This window comes from Melanostigma gelatinosum (genome assembly GCF_949748355.1).
Source record: "Melanostigma gelatinosum genome assembly, chromosome: 4".
Classification (NCBI taxonomy): domain Eukaryota; kingdom Metazoa; phylum Chordata; class Actinopteri; order Perciformes; family Zoarcidae; genus Melanostigma; species Melanostigma gelatinosum.
Genome location: NC_136637.1, coordinates 12643014 through 12657648, shown reverse-complemented (window position 1 = coordinate 12657648; position 14635 = coordinate 12643014). Strand labels below are relative to the sequence as shown.

The window sequence follows — 14635 nt, the reverse complement described above, 5'->3', positions numbered from 1 at the left end:
ATATAAATAAATGTGTATGTATTTATCTCTCTTACTTCCACTGTGCTGGTGTCTCTTGAAAGTACTCAACAACTGTTTGGAGAAGTAAAGTGTGGGGTACATATAGAGTTCCTTTGCCTTTGATGACATATATTTGTGACGTCATGGCATTCTAGCATCTGTTTGTGAACCCACGTCATTTGTGAATTCGATCTTGAGAATCGTGTGTGACGTCATTCTGTGCGCGCCAGCTGTGGCCGTTTGGAAACCGAATTCGTCACCGCGGCTGCGACGAGGCTGTCCCATTTAGAAGACTCCTTCCAATGTATAAATACAGAAATGAATAAATAAAAGAATAAATACATGATGAAATATAATACAGAACTAATTAAATGCTGAAATGTATTCCTTCATTTATTTATTTCTGTATTTCTGTGTCCGTATGTTAGTGAGGTAGGCGGTCCGAACCTCATTCTTAAGCAGGATTGGTCGAGTAGGGGAGCAAGACAGAAGCAACCGATTCCTAGCAGATCAACCCTGTGGACGACGTCAAAAAACTATCTAGCAGCACGCATGGCTTCGACCTGCTGCGGGATGTGGCTGACCAGCGTGAGAACTGTGAGTTTCTTCTGTTTAAACGTATAAGCAGCATAACAACAGCAGTTGTTTAACTAAATACTGTTGGTCAAAGTGCCAATATACTCTATCAAACTGAACTATGCAGCCATGCGGCGTTCACTGCTTTGTTATTTTTTGTGCAGCACCCAGGCACCCAGTGGACGCTAGGTTTCTGCAGGGAACACTTTTCCATGCTAAATCCCTTGTGTAGACTAAATTACTATCGCCGGTGATGAGTGATTTATTTATTCATGCTGTGCGGCAGATCGCCTTCCTGTAAAGTGTGCGATGATATCGTTAGCCAACATGTTGCTTCTGCAACGTCCTTATTCTGTTGTACTGATTATAGCTTATCCTCTTCACTTGATTCTAGCCGAGGTTTCAAGACCGTTTGGTCCATACATTGGAGGGAGAAGGACGACAAGGAGGCGAAGTGTTGCTGCGCCTGCACAGCTTCATTCGTACACTCACTCTTTCTGTTGTATTGAGGACAAACCGATAGACTTGCTGCTGCAGGACTAGGGGGAAAACGTCTTACATTCCAAGGTAAGTCAGGCATCATGATGGACAGACGTATTTTTCTTGAATCAAGTTACCTTTCAAAAGCATTAAACGTTATTGCAAGTTAGATCGGTTGTTTGTATTATTATCTTCTATTTTCAGGTAGTCATACAGATCCAGATGACTTTAGATAGATAGATAGGCTTTATTTCAGACTCGGGGTCCATACAGACAGATGCATAAAAAGACAAACAATGAAAGTACCTTGGCCTAGCGATGCCTTACAAAGAGACCGCTGTACCAATGTCACCACAGCTGGGACTGGTAGCGTGTGGTGCTAAACCTTATGTTGGTTAAAACAAGTATGATCCCATTTACAGAGTCATTCAGTCGACAGATGAATTTGTACATGAGATTTCATAAAACTGTTTGGAAAGTGTTGACTCGTGCAGCCACAAACATTTCACCAGCACTGCTCCATCTCGGTCTCTTTAACAGTATTCTCATGGCGTCATTGTACGCTACTTGAAGTCTCTGTAAACTCTTTTTTGTAGTTTGACCACAAGTGTGCAGAGTAGAGTACAATATGCTCTGAACAGAGACATCTTCACTCCATCTGTACACAGACCAAACTTGCGTGAGAGACTGTTTGCTTGTGCATACATCATACCACATTGCCTGGAAATGTCGTTATCATCAGACATGTGTTCTGTTCAAAAATGACCAAGATATTTGACTTCACTACAGACACCAAGATTATTGTCAGACAATTTGAAGTCAGGGAAGTTTAGACATTTGTCCTCTTTAGTTGGACAGATCAGGATAGCACTCTTACTGGCGTTGTATTTGATGTTCCACACCATACACAGTACATATAGTGAGGAGCTGCTGAAGACCAGCGCTAGAAGGACTAAAGATCACCAGATCATCTGCACACATGATGTGATAAACCAGAATATTTCCAATCATGCACCCAGTAGTACAGGCTTTCAGTTGCTTGGACAGATCATCAATATACAGATTAAACAGAATTGGGGACAAAATTCCCCCTTGTCTGACACCATTGCTAACCCCAAATGAATGAATGAATGAATTTTATTTATATTGCACTTTTCACAGACATAATATCACAAAGTGCTTAACAGAGCAGACATTTAAAAGCATAAAAAAACACAATGTGACCCAAGGGTCAATAAATTATATACACAGAGAAAAATAAAAAATAAAGTGTAAAATAAAAATGTAAAACATATTTTAAGAGCAGGTCTAGGAAATGGGGCTGACACACGTTTACCCCATTTTACTTGCATACTCGGGTGCGCATACCAGTAAGCCAGAATTCTCACAATGTATGTGGGGACACTTCTTTGGCTCAGTTAAAAAAATGATTTACTATGATTAACACGATCAAAAGCTTTGGAGGCATCAATAAAACACATCAAAACTGATGAGTTTTGACCTCTGTATTTGTTTACAATTTCCTTCAAGGCATATATACACAAGTCAGTGCCATGTTTGGCTTTAAAGCCGAACTGGTTAATTAGAGATTTTAGAATTCGAGAATTTATTTTAGAGTCCCATCAAAAACTCAGACAAGGGGGAGGATTTGAGTTGCTCAAAATCTCTGGAACAACACGGTCGCCAACTGATCATCATACCATGTCCCAATGAGGGTTACCATGTGAGTCATTTGAAAGATCCACAAACACAGATTGGTCATGCTACAATTTTCATCCGACCACTCCAAAGAAACCTGAATCTGGAACCCTGTAAGAACCTCACTTTGAAACCCCATATGAAAATGGCAAGAGTATGAACATTTACACAAGTATAGCTTGTGGTACATTTTAAAATGATCTTGTTTACAGGCACGTCAACCAGAATGCAGTAATGAGCGAGTTGGACCACCTCAGAAATGTGTGACGTGTGGAGAGGAGTTCCCTTTTTCAAGAATCAAGACTCTCAGTGATGAGTGCGTGAGGTATTGCTCTACAGAACTAAAACGTCACATTTGTCAAGTAGTCGTGCAGCAGACATTAAGCATTAGGCTCTGGAGTCTGCCAAAAGATGTAAAGCATGTTGAATTGTAGTACCAGGAGGAACTCTTCTTTTTGAGGGAGAACAAGATCATCTGACTCCCTCCACTTGGCATTACCTCTTGGAGAGTGACTTCTTTGTTGTTCCTGGCCGAATGATTGGTCATTCATTCCTCCATGCCTTGGAGGACTCAGCCCAGCTATCCTGCATGTGCTCTTTGGTGGATCCCCAGAAGAAGCCACAATAGATATTAAGGACTGTCCTGACGACATCTGTGAGACAATCAAAGTGGGACAATACATTTTTCCAGTAAGATTTTAATGATAAAAATTCGGGGCAAGGACAATAAAATGAATACCTGATGTCAGAAATGTTTCTCAGATATTTATAACACCACAATCACATAATTTACTAATTTAAACCAGCAGGGGGTGCTGAAGCAATATTAAAACCATAAACGTAAGTCCATTTCTTTAAAACATGTAATTATAGTGAAGGATGTCATCATGTAAAATGTGTTTTTAGAATGTGCCCTCCCCTGATTGGTCTAGACTCCAGAGTGTAAAAGGGCTGACAACACTATGACGGAAGTATGTGATGTGGCAATGAGCCAGTGTGAGCACCAGTACTCGGTACCGAGTTGACGATACCGTGGTGACGCCGACTCGCGAGGAACCTGGGTGCGACCCTGGACGACCAACTGTCGTTCTCAGCAAACATTGCATCGGTTACACGCTCCTGCAGATTCCTGCTCTACAACATCAGGAGGATTCGCCCCTTCCTCACTGATGAGACGGCGCAGGTGCTCATCCGGGCTCTTGTCATCTCTCGCCTGGACTACTGCAACTCACTACTTGCCGGCGCCCCGGCGTCGGCCATCAGACCTCTGGAGCTTGTCCAGAAAGCTGCAGCTCGCCTGGTGTTCAATCGCCCCAAGTTCTCCCACACAACTTGCCTTCTCCGTTCTCTACACTGGCTCCCTGTAAGAGCTCGCATCCAGTTTAAGACTGTGGTGCTAGCCTACAGGGCAGGGAAAGGAACAGCTCCTTCCTATCTCCAGGCCATGGTCAAGCCCTACACCCCCGCCCGACCACTTCGCTCTGCTACCTCGGGGCGACTGGTTGCCCCCTCGCTCGGAGGTCCCTGCAGCCGATCGACCCGGTCGCGGCTGTTTTCTGTCCTGGCCCCTCAGTGGTGGAATGAACTCCCCACTGACGTCAGGACGGCAGAGTCGCTGCCCATCTTTCGGCGCAGGCTGAAAACTCACGTCTTCAAGAAGGCCTACCCGTAGCCTTCCGCTTAGCACTTACTTAGCATCTATTGTATTCTTACTTATTGTTGGAATGCTTAACAGCATTCCAACAATAAGCAGTGCAGTTTAAATGCTTTCGGGCTTCAACATTTTTCAGACAGATAGTCTCCCATTTCTTAATTTTCAGCAATTCTTTCACAATTAATTTCAGCTTTCAGCATTCCAACGCATTTTCAGCAGGAAATGCATTTTCTAGTTTAATAATTTATCTTTTTTTCTGAACTTATTAACAATATCCCTATGTTTACAAAAAAATAATATTAATTAATGTCACTATTTTCTGAGAAGTTCACAAAAAGAAAAATATGAGGCTTTTTCTCTACAATCAACGCCAACATTTTAAAAATAGCTTTAGTTACAATTAACTACCCAACATCATGCAGTTAATGTGTTCCACCTGTACCATCTGCATCAAAAATAATGATCTATGCATGCATAATGAGCTTGTAAGTGTTTTTTTATTGGGTTTTTTTGTAAAGAAATATATACATTTTCAACTTTTACTGAATACTTATTTCATCGCAGGTGGAAAGCAAACATTTAAATGCAGTGTAATTAGTAAAAGCCTGTAAAGTGCAGTTTCCTTCCTCCTCTTTAGTCGTACTAAATGGTAGTCTGCATTAAAAGTTAATTCATTTGTATCCTAATTTTAGCTTTTATAACATATAAATCAAAAGAAGAATCTTAAGCAATTTAAAACAAGTGGTAGGTATTGTACCATGCACTTTCTGCATCATTGAGAGTGAGGTTTTCTAAACTTGAGTATCTGAATGAATTTATTATAACCTCTAACACCACAGGTTGATCTTGCTGTTTAAAATATCAAAGGTTTCATCTGAAAGGAAGGCAGCACGTCTTTTTTAAAGCCCTGGTTGCGTTTGAATATCTCATCAACCACAGGAGGACACTATTGAGCATTGAAGTCCAGAGAATGCCTGTGTGCATTTTCTATTGTTGTGTCTATTGTTTCCTTCAGGAAGGATCATGTGAATGGAAGCACAATGTACCTGAATTTTCTCAAAACATCACCAAAATCAAGAGCTGTTTAACAAGGGATTTTAACAGCTCAGAGATGAATCATTCATGCAAAGAAATAGATGTACATGTGATAGTTGTGATCAGTCATACAAATGTACTTTAGAGGAATATGTCAGAGATCCTGAATGGGGCGACACTAGTTTTCTTGAGAAATAGACCAGACATATTTTTTTTGACAAATGTTTTTTATTGTCTTTTCCACAATACACAAACACAAGACAGAACAAGGCACATCAAAAGGTACACATAGGCACTTGGAGATATTTCAAATAAAGATATTAATGGCATGTTTGACATATGTCCTGCCACTCTTCTACAGTGATTTCTTCATTTAGGTCTGAACACCATGCTAGCCTTTTGTCATCTGAGGATTCTTTTGCTGCAGCTATGATAGTCTGATACAACTTTGAGATCAGTCCAGCTGGTCCATAATGGTTTAAAGCTATCTTTTCTAAAGAACTTATAGAGGGGAGATTTACAGAGTTCTGTGTCTTTGTTATGAAGCTTCTAATCTGGAGATACTTGAAAAAATGTTTCGTAGCGATGCTAAACTTTAGCTTGGTCTCATTAAAACTTAAGAGTATTTGTATCACAATCATATAAATCTGTGGAGGCTTCAAATAAGCCAAGTTGGCTTTCTGTCTCTTCCTGCACTGTGATTCATTTATTTCTGTTATGTTTGATTATTTTAAATTTTGTTGTTTGAATTGTGCAAAATAAATAACTCTAACTGTAATAACTGAACAGGAACTGAACAGTTAGAGATCAATAATGTTCATAACTTAATGGCTGACGACCAGTTATCCTATGGTTTGAACTGTTGTGATCTACAAGAGGAGATGGACATTTGCGACTGTAAGTGAGGATCGGGAAAGCTCCTTGGGATCACTGTGGAGAACTGTATCCCGCGTGTGCGTGAGCTGCTGTAGACTGTTGCTGCTGTTTCTTCTGCGCCCTGCCTGCCATCCATTACCCATCTTCCCCTCACTTTCCCCTCTGAATATGCCTTGGATTCCTGAGTACTGAGAAACGTGCACGTGCTTTTTTGTTTATTGCTTGTGTGAACAAGTGAAGCGGCCATCACAGTTTTTAGGCCTCTACGCTCCCAAACCACGACTCAGGCCTGCAACGAGGGTTTTCTGTTACTCTGATTGTGTGTGTGGGACTGTGGGTGCACAGTATATTGATGATGACCGCATGTAATAAATGCCAAACTGTTTTTCTAATGCCTTTGAAGTATATTTGATGTGTTAAAGTCAATCACATTCATGTTTTGATAAGAGCTGGTTAAAAGGGGTAAAATACACTTAAAACACAAGATAAAAGGACTTATTAAGAGGCACAGACCTTTTATTTACTTAATTCTATTGGAGGCACCGCCATTTATTTTAGTTTTCAGAATAAAGGAACAAAAGTTGTAAGAATAAGTTTATTCATGTGTAAGAACAGGTAATCACGCCATTAAGATTAAAACTGTACCCAGGACCCGGCCCATAGTACTACTACAACCGAGCAGATTCACATAATACTATATCGCTACATGGGACGGGTGTTACACTTCATATCATCTATTTACTAGTTTTTGTCAAAACAGCTTCAATGACTAAATCAAATATTTGATGAATAAATAAATAAATTGGGGGTGCTTGAACCCGGTCGGGATGTAGAAGGGGGTGCGTGGCCTAAAACGTTTGGGAATCGCTGTTCTAGAGCAAAACCACCGTTAAGCATGTCACCTTCCTGTTCTGCATCATCTTTGTATTTAGCTGTTAAATGTCCTTGTTTTTCTTATATGTCGCTTGTTTATTGTATATATTTCATATGTGTGTATGTACGGTGAGAGTAATGTGTAATGTGGAGGCTTAATCTCAACCCCACAGAGAGAAAGCCGGAGCACGTGTGTCTGCTTTGTGCCGTCGACACACGCTGCAATAATAACGCTACCAAAACTGGTTTACAATTATAAGGAATTTAATTCCACTGATGCAAGTACGATTACAGTTAAACATTGGAGTACATACTCCTATGAAATATTAAAACAATAAAACCCCATTTGCAAAAAACTCTACTCAGCTCCTCAGGTATAAAACACGTCTGTCCTCTGCGAGCATTTACGGGAGAGAGAAAAAGGCTTTAAATTAAACCACCCACATCTGTTCGAAACACCTCCTCTTCCGTTTATCCCGATTCCTATTGGCTAACTTCCAGGAGTGTATTCTGCAACTTGGCAGAAGCTTCATGTCTTTTAGCTACTATTCCTACATCACTTTATGTTTATCTTAATTATGCATTCCCAAAACCCTTATGATTATGACTAATTATGAATTATGAATTATGAATTATTAAACACTTTTATTATATCTACTAACTACAGTTTTTTGCTCAAATTTCTTACAGTAACCGTAGTCAAATTCCATGTATGCGCATGCATACATGGCCAATAAAGCTGATTCTGATTCTGATTCTGATCTCTCTGCTCATCTGGTTGTTCACCATCACATGACAACATGTCAATATCCTGTTCACCTTCAGCCTCAGTTTCTGCCTCACACAGTGCACTTTTCTCACACATGTCAATGGCCATTAAATCAGCTTCATCATAATCATTCTCATCCATTGTTGCATCCTCATCATCATCAGGAAGTGTTGGGTCACATAGCTCAGCCTCGTCTCTGATAGTTATGTCACGGTATTGTGGATGAATGTGTTTGAGTTTATGCAGCGCCTGCACTAGTTTAGACCAGGTGACAGTCTGGAACAGCTGATGACCTCTGTAAAACAATTGTCTCTTCAGTTTCACTCATGACCTGGGACTCACTTCTCAGTCTGGGTAACGCTTCAACTGTTCAACCTCAGACGGGACACAAACCACGTTACCATGTATTGATCTCTGTCTTCCTTTGGGACACACACATGTGACAACACATTTGTGGGCATCACACTCACAACATGTTATCTTTGTGCTTGCTCAAATGCACATGTAGCGCAGACGGACACCAATTCCATATAGCACTAAACAACGAAAATGAACATTATTTTCGGTACAGTACACACACATTAAATGTTCTCGAACATGAAGGATAACAGAATCTATAACTGTTGGATTGTCTTAAAATGCTAAACATTATTAGCCTTGCAGTTCTCTCCTGAACGCTTAGTCACTTGAAAAGAAGGATTTCACATCCTGCTTCGCTCTTCACATCGCGCGAACACATTGGTGGGCATCACACTCACAACATGTTATCTTTGTGCTTGCTCAAATGCACATGTAGCGCAGACGGACACCAATTCCATACAGCACTAAACAACGAAAATAAACATTATTTTCGGTACAGTACACACACACATTAAATGTTCTCGAACATGAAGGATAACATAATCTATAACTGTAGGATTGTCTTAAAATGCTAAACATTATTAGCCTTGCAGTTCTCTCCTGAACGCTTAGTCACTTGAAAAGAAGGATTTCACATCCTGCTTCGCTCTTCAAATCGCGCGAACACATTGGTGGGTATCACCGTACACCTCTACAACTGCTATTCCCAGTCCAACGACAACGGTGCCAACAAACACTGCTGCTGTCAGTAGACCTTTGGCACAGCGATACCACCAACTTCTGGTCTGAGTCTCAGCAGCTGGAGCCGGCAAGGGGTGCTCGACATCATTCACCTTTAGCTGCCGCTGTTCAAGGTCTTTCATTCGGATCAACATGACATACTTGTCACGCTCAGCCACCTTTAGCCGCTGTTCAAGGTCTTTCATTCGGATCAACATGACATACTTGTCACGCTCAGCCACCTTTAGCCGCTGTTCAAGGTCTTTCATTTGGTCTTTCATTTCAACTTTTAGCTCCTGCTTAAAGTAATTCAGATGGGCCAACCTGACATAAGCGTTATGCTCAGCCACCTTTGGCTGCAGTTCAATGTCATTATTTTGGGTCGACTCAACATCATTTTCATGCTCTTCCACCTTTGACTGCAGTTCAATGTCAGTATTTTGGGTCGACTCGACATCATTTTCATGCTCTTCCACCTTTGGCTGCAGTTCAATGTCATTATTTTGGGTCGACTCGACATCATTTTCATGCTCTTCCACCTTTGACTGCAGTTCAATGTCAGTATTTTGGGTCGACTCAACATCATTTTCATGCTCTTCCATCTTTGGCTGCAGTTCAATGTCATTATTTTGGGTCGACTCGACATCATTTTCATGCTCTGCCACCTTTGACTGCAGTTCAATGTCATTATTTTGGGTCGACTCAACATCATTTTCATGCTCTTCCACCTTTGACTGCAGTTCAATGTCAGTATTTTGGGTCGACTCGACATCATTTTCATGCTCTTCCACCTTTGGCTGCAGTTCAATGTCATTATTTTGGGTCGACTCGACATCATTTTCATGCTCTTCCACCTTTGACTGCAGTTCAATGTCAGTATTTTGGGTCGACTCAACATCATTTTCATGCTCTTCCACCTTTGGCTGCAGTTCAATGTCATTATTTTGGGTCGACTCAACATCATTTTCATGCTCTTCCACCTTTGGCTGCAGTTCAATGTCATTATTTTGGGTCGACTCAACATCATTTTCATGCTCTTCCATCTTTGGCTGCAGTTCAATGTCATTATTTTGGGTCGACTCAACATCATTTTCATGCTCTTCCACCTTTGGCTGCAGTTCAATGTCATTATTTTGGGTCGACTCGACATCATTTTCATGCTCTTCCATCCTTGGCTGCAGTTCAATGTCATTATTTTGGGTCGACTCTACATCATTTTCATGCTCTTCCACCTTTGGCTGCAGTTCAATGTCATTATTTTGGGTCGACTCTCCATAATTTGCATGCTCTGCTACCTTTGGCTGCAGTTCAATGTCATTATTTTGGGTCGACTCGACATCATTTTCATGCTCTTCCACCTTTAGCTGCTGTTCAGGGTCAATCCTTATAGTCTCGACATCATTGCGACGCATAAACCTCCTTAGGCGCTTCCAAAGTTTCATTGTTGCCTGAAATATATGTGTCTCGATATAAATAAATGTGTATGTATTTATCTCTCTTACTTCCACTGTGCTGGTGTCTCTTGAAAGTACTCAACAACTGTTTGGAGAAGTAAAGTGTGGGGTACATATAGAGTTCCTTTGCCTTTGATGACATCTATTTGTGATGTCATGGCATTCTAGCATCTGTTTGTGAACCCACGTCATTTGTGAATTCGATCTTGAGAATCGTGTGTGACGTCATTCTGTGCGCGCCAGCTGTGGCCGTTTGGAAACCGAATTCGTCACCGCGGCTGCGACGAGGCTGTCCCATTTAGAAGACTCCTTCCAATGTATAAATACAGAAATGAATAAATAAAAGAATAAATACATGATGAAATATAATACAGAACTAATTAAATGCTGAAATGTATTCCTTCATTTATTTATTTCTGTATTTCTGTGTCCGTATGTTAGTGAGGTAGGCGGTCCGAACCTCATTCTTAAGCAGGATTGGTCGAGTAGGGGAGCAAGACAGAAGCAACCGATTCCTAGCAGATCAACCCTGTGGACGACGTCAAAAAACTATCTAGCAGCACGCATGGCTTCGACCTGCTGCGGGATGTGGCTGACCAGCGTGAGAACTGTGAGTTTCTTCTGTTTAAACGTATAAGCAGCATAACAACAGCAGTTGTTTAACTAAATACTGTTGGTCAAAGTGCCAATATACTCTATCAAACTGAACTATGCAGCCATGCGGCGTTCACTGCTTTGTTATTTTTTGTGCAGCACCCAGGCACCCAGTGGACGCTAGGTTTCTGCAGGGAACACTTTTCCATGCTAAATCCCTTGTGTAGACTAAATTACTATCGCCGGTGATGAGTGATTTATTTATTCATGCTGTGCGGCAGATCGCATTCCTGTAAAGTGTGCGATGATATCGTTAGCCAACATGTTGCTTCTGCAACGTCCTTATTCTGTTGTACTGATTATAGCTTATCCTCTTCACTTGATTCTAGCCGAGGTTTCAAGACCGTTTGGTCCATACATTGGAGGGAGAAGGACGACAAGGAGGCGAAGTGTTGCTGCGCCTGCACAGCTTCATTCGTACACTCACTCTTTCTGTTGTATTGAGGACAAACCGATAGACTTGCTGCTGCAGGACTAGGGGGAAAACGTCTTACATTCCAAGGTAAGTCAGGCATCATGATGGACAGACGTATTTTTCTTGAATCAAGTTACCTTTCAAAAGCATTAAACGTTATTGCAAGTTAGATCGGTTGTTTGTATTATTATCTTCTATTTTCAGGTAGTCATACAGATCCAGATGACTTTAGATAGATAGATAGACTTTATTTCAGACTCGGGGTCCATACAGACAGATGCATAAAAAGACAAACAATGAAAGTACCTTGGCCTAGCGATGCCTTACAAAGAGACCGCTGTACCAATGTCACCACAGCTGGGACTGGTAGCGTGTGGTGCTAAACCTTATGTTGGTTAAAACAAGTATGATCCCATTTACAGAGTCATTCAGTCGACAGATGAATTTGTACATGAGATTTCATAAAACTGTTTGGAAAGTGTTGACTCGTGCAGCCACAAACATTTCACCAGCACTGCTCCATCTCGGTCTCTTTAACAGTATTCTCATGGCGTCATTGTACGCTACTTGAAGTCTCTGTAAACTCTTTTTTGTAGTTTGACCACAAGTGTGCAGAGTAGAGTACAATATGCTCTGAACAGAGACATCTTCACTCCATCTGTACACAGACCAAACTTGCGTGAGAGACTGTTTGCTTGTGCATACATCATACCACATTGCCTGGAAATGTCGTTATCATCAGACATGTGTTCTGTTAAAAAATGACCAAGATATTTGACTTCACTACAGACACCAAGATTATTGTCAGACAATTTGAAGTCAGGGAAGTTTAGACATTTGTCCTCTTTAGTTGGACAGATCAGGATAGCACTCTTACTGGCGTTGTATTTGATGTCATGTTCCACACCATACACAGTACATATAGTGAGGAGCTGCTGAAGACCAGCGCTAGAAGGACTAAAGATCACCAGATCATCTGCACACATGATGTGATTAACCAGAGTATTTCCAATCATGCACCCAGTATTACAGGCTTTCAGTTGCTTGGACAGATCATCAATATACAGATTAAACAGAATTGGGGACAAAATTCCCCCTTGTCTGACACCATTGCTAACCCCAAATGAATGAATGAATGAATTTTTATTTATATTGCACTTTTCACAGACATAATATCACAAAGTGCTTAACAGAGCAGACATTTAAAAGCATAAAAAACACAATGTGACCCAAGGGTCAATAAATTATATACACAGAGAAAAATAAAAAATAAAGTGTAAAATAAAAATGTAAAACATATTTTAAGAGCAGGTCTAGGAAATGGGGCTGACACACGTTTACCCCATTTTACTTGCATACTCGGGTGCGCATACCAGTAAGCCAGAATTCTCACAATGTATGTGGGGACACTTCTTTGGCTCAGTTAAAAAAATGATTTACTATGATTAACACGATCAAAAGCTTTGGAGGCATCAATAAAACACATACAAACTGATGAGTTTTGACCTCTGTATTTGTTTACAATTTCCTTCAAGGCATATATACACAAGTCAGTGCCATGTTTGGCTTTAAAGCCGAACTGGTTAATTAGAGATTTTAGAATTCGAGAATTTATTTTAGAGTCCCATCAAAAACTCAGACAAGGCGGAGGATTTGAGTTGCTCAAAATCTCTGGAACAACACGGTCGCCAACTGATCATCATACCATGTCCCAATGAGGGTTACCATGTGAGTCATTTGAAAGATCCACAAACGCAGATTGGTCATGCTACAATTTTCATCAGACCACTCCAAAGAAACCTGAATCTGGAACCCTGTAAGAACCTCACTTTGAAACCCCATATGAAAATGGCAAGAGTATGAACATTTACACAAGTATAGCTTGTGGTACATTTTAAAATGATCTTGTTTACAGGCACGTCAACCAGAATGCAGTAATGAGCGAGTTGGACCACCTCAGAAATGTGTGACGTGTGGAGAGGAGTTCCCTTTTTCAAGAATCAAGACTCTCAGTGATGAGTGCGTGAGGTATTGCTCTACAGAACTAAAACGTCACATTTGTCAAGTAGTCGTGCAGCAGACATTAAGCATTAGGCTCTGGAGTCTGCCAAAAGATGTAAAGCATGTTGAATTGTAGTACCAGGAGGAACTCTTCTTTTTGAGGGAGAACAAGATCATCTGACTCCCTCCACTTGGCATTACCTCTTGGAGAGTGACTTCTTTGTTGTTCCTGGCCGAATGATTGGTCATTCATTCCTCCATGCCTTGGAGGACTCAGCCCAGCTATCCTGCATGTGCTCTTTGGTGGATCCCCAGAAGAAGCCACAATAGATATTAAGGACTGTCCTGACGACATCTGTGAGACAATCAAAGTGGGACAATACATTTTTCCAGTAAGATTTTAATGATAAAAATTCGGGGCAAGGACAATAAAATGAATACCTGATGTCAGAAATGTTTCTCAGATATTTATAACACCACAATCACATAATTTACTAATTTAAACCAGCAGGGGGTGCTGAAGCAATATTAAAACCATAAACGTAAGTCCATTTCTTTAAAACATGTAATTATAGTGAAGGATGTCATCATGTAAAATGTGTTTTTAGAATGTGCCCTCCCCTGATTGGTCTAGACTCCAGAGTGTAAAAGGGCTGACAACACTATGACGGAAGTATGTGATGTGGCAATGAGCCAGTGTGAGCACCAGTACTCGGTGCCGAGTTGACGATACCGTGGTGACGCCGACTCGCGAGGAACCTGGGTGCGACCCTGGACGACCAGCTGTCGTTCTCAGCAAACATAGCATCGGTTACACGCTCCTGCAGATTCCTGCTCTACAACATCAGGAGGATTCGCCCCTTCCTCACTGATGAGACGGCGCAGGTGCTCATCCGGGCTCTTGTCATCTCTCGCCTGGACTACTGCAACTCACTACTTGCCGGAGCCCCGGCGTCGGCCATCAGACCTCTGGAGCTTGTCCAGAAAGCTGCAGCTCGCCTGGTGTTCAATCGCCCCAAGTTCTCCCACACAACTTGCCTTCTCCGTTCTCTACACTGGCTCCCTGTAAG

At 41.3% G+C, this 14635-nt stretch overlaps 2 long non-coding RNA genes across 2 annotated transcripts; both read left to right on the top strand.

Annotated features, from left to right (window-relative positions):
• The first annotated feature begins 511 nt into the window (after positions 1-511).
• LOC306776994 lies at positions 512-3506 on the top strand. Its single transcript, XR_013771945.1, has 3 exons — positions 512-597; positions 971-1143; positions 2967-3506. It is a non-coding gene; the product is annotated as an uncharacterized lncRNA (long non-coding RNA).
• Positions 3507-11019: 7513 nt separating this feature from the next.
• Positions 11020-14019, top strand: LOC306776364. The gene is made up of 3 exons (XR_013771913.1): positions 11020-11105; positions 11479-11651; positions 13480-14019. It is a non-coding gene; the product is annotated as an uncharacterized lncRNA (long non-coding RNA).
• Positions 14020-14635: the final 616 nt, after the last annotated feature.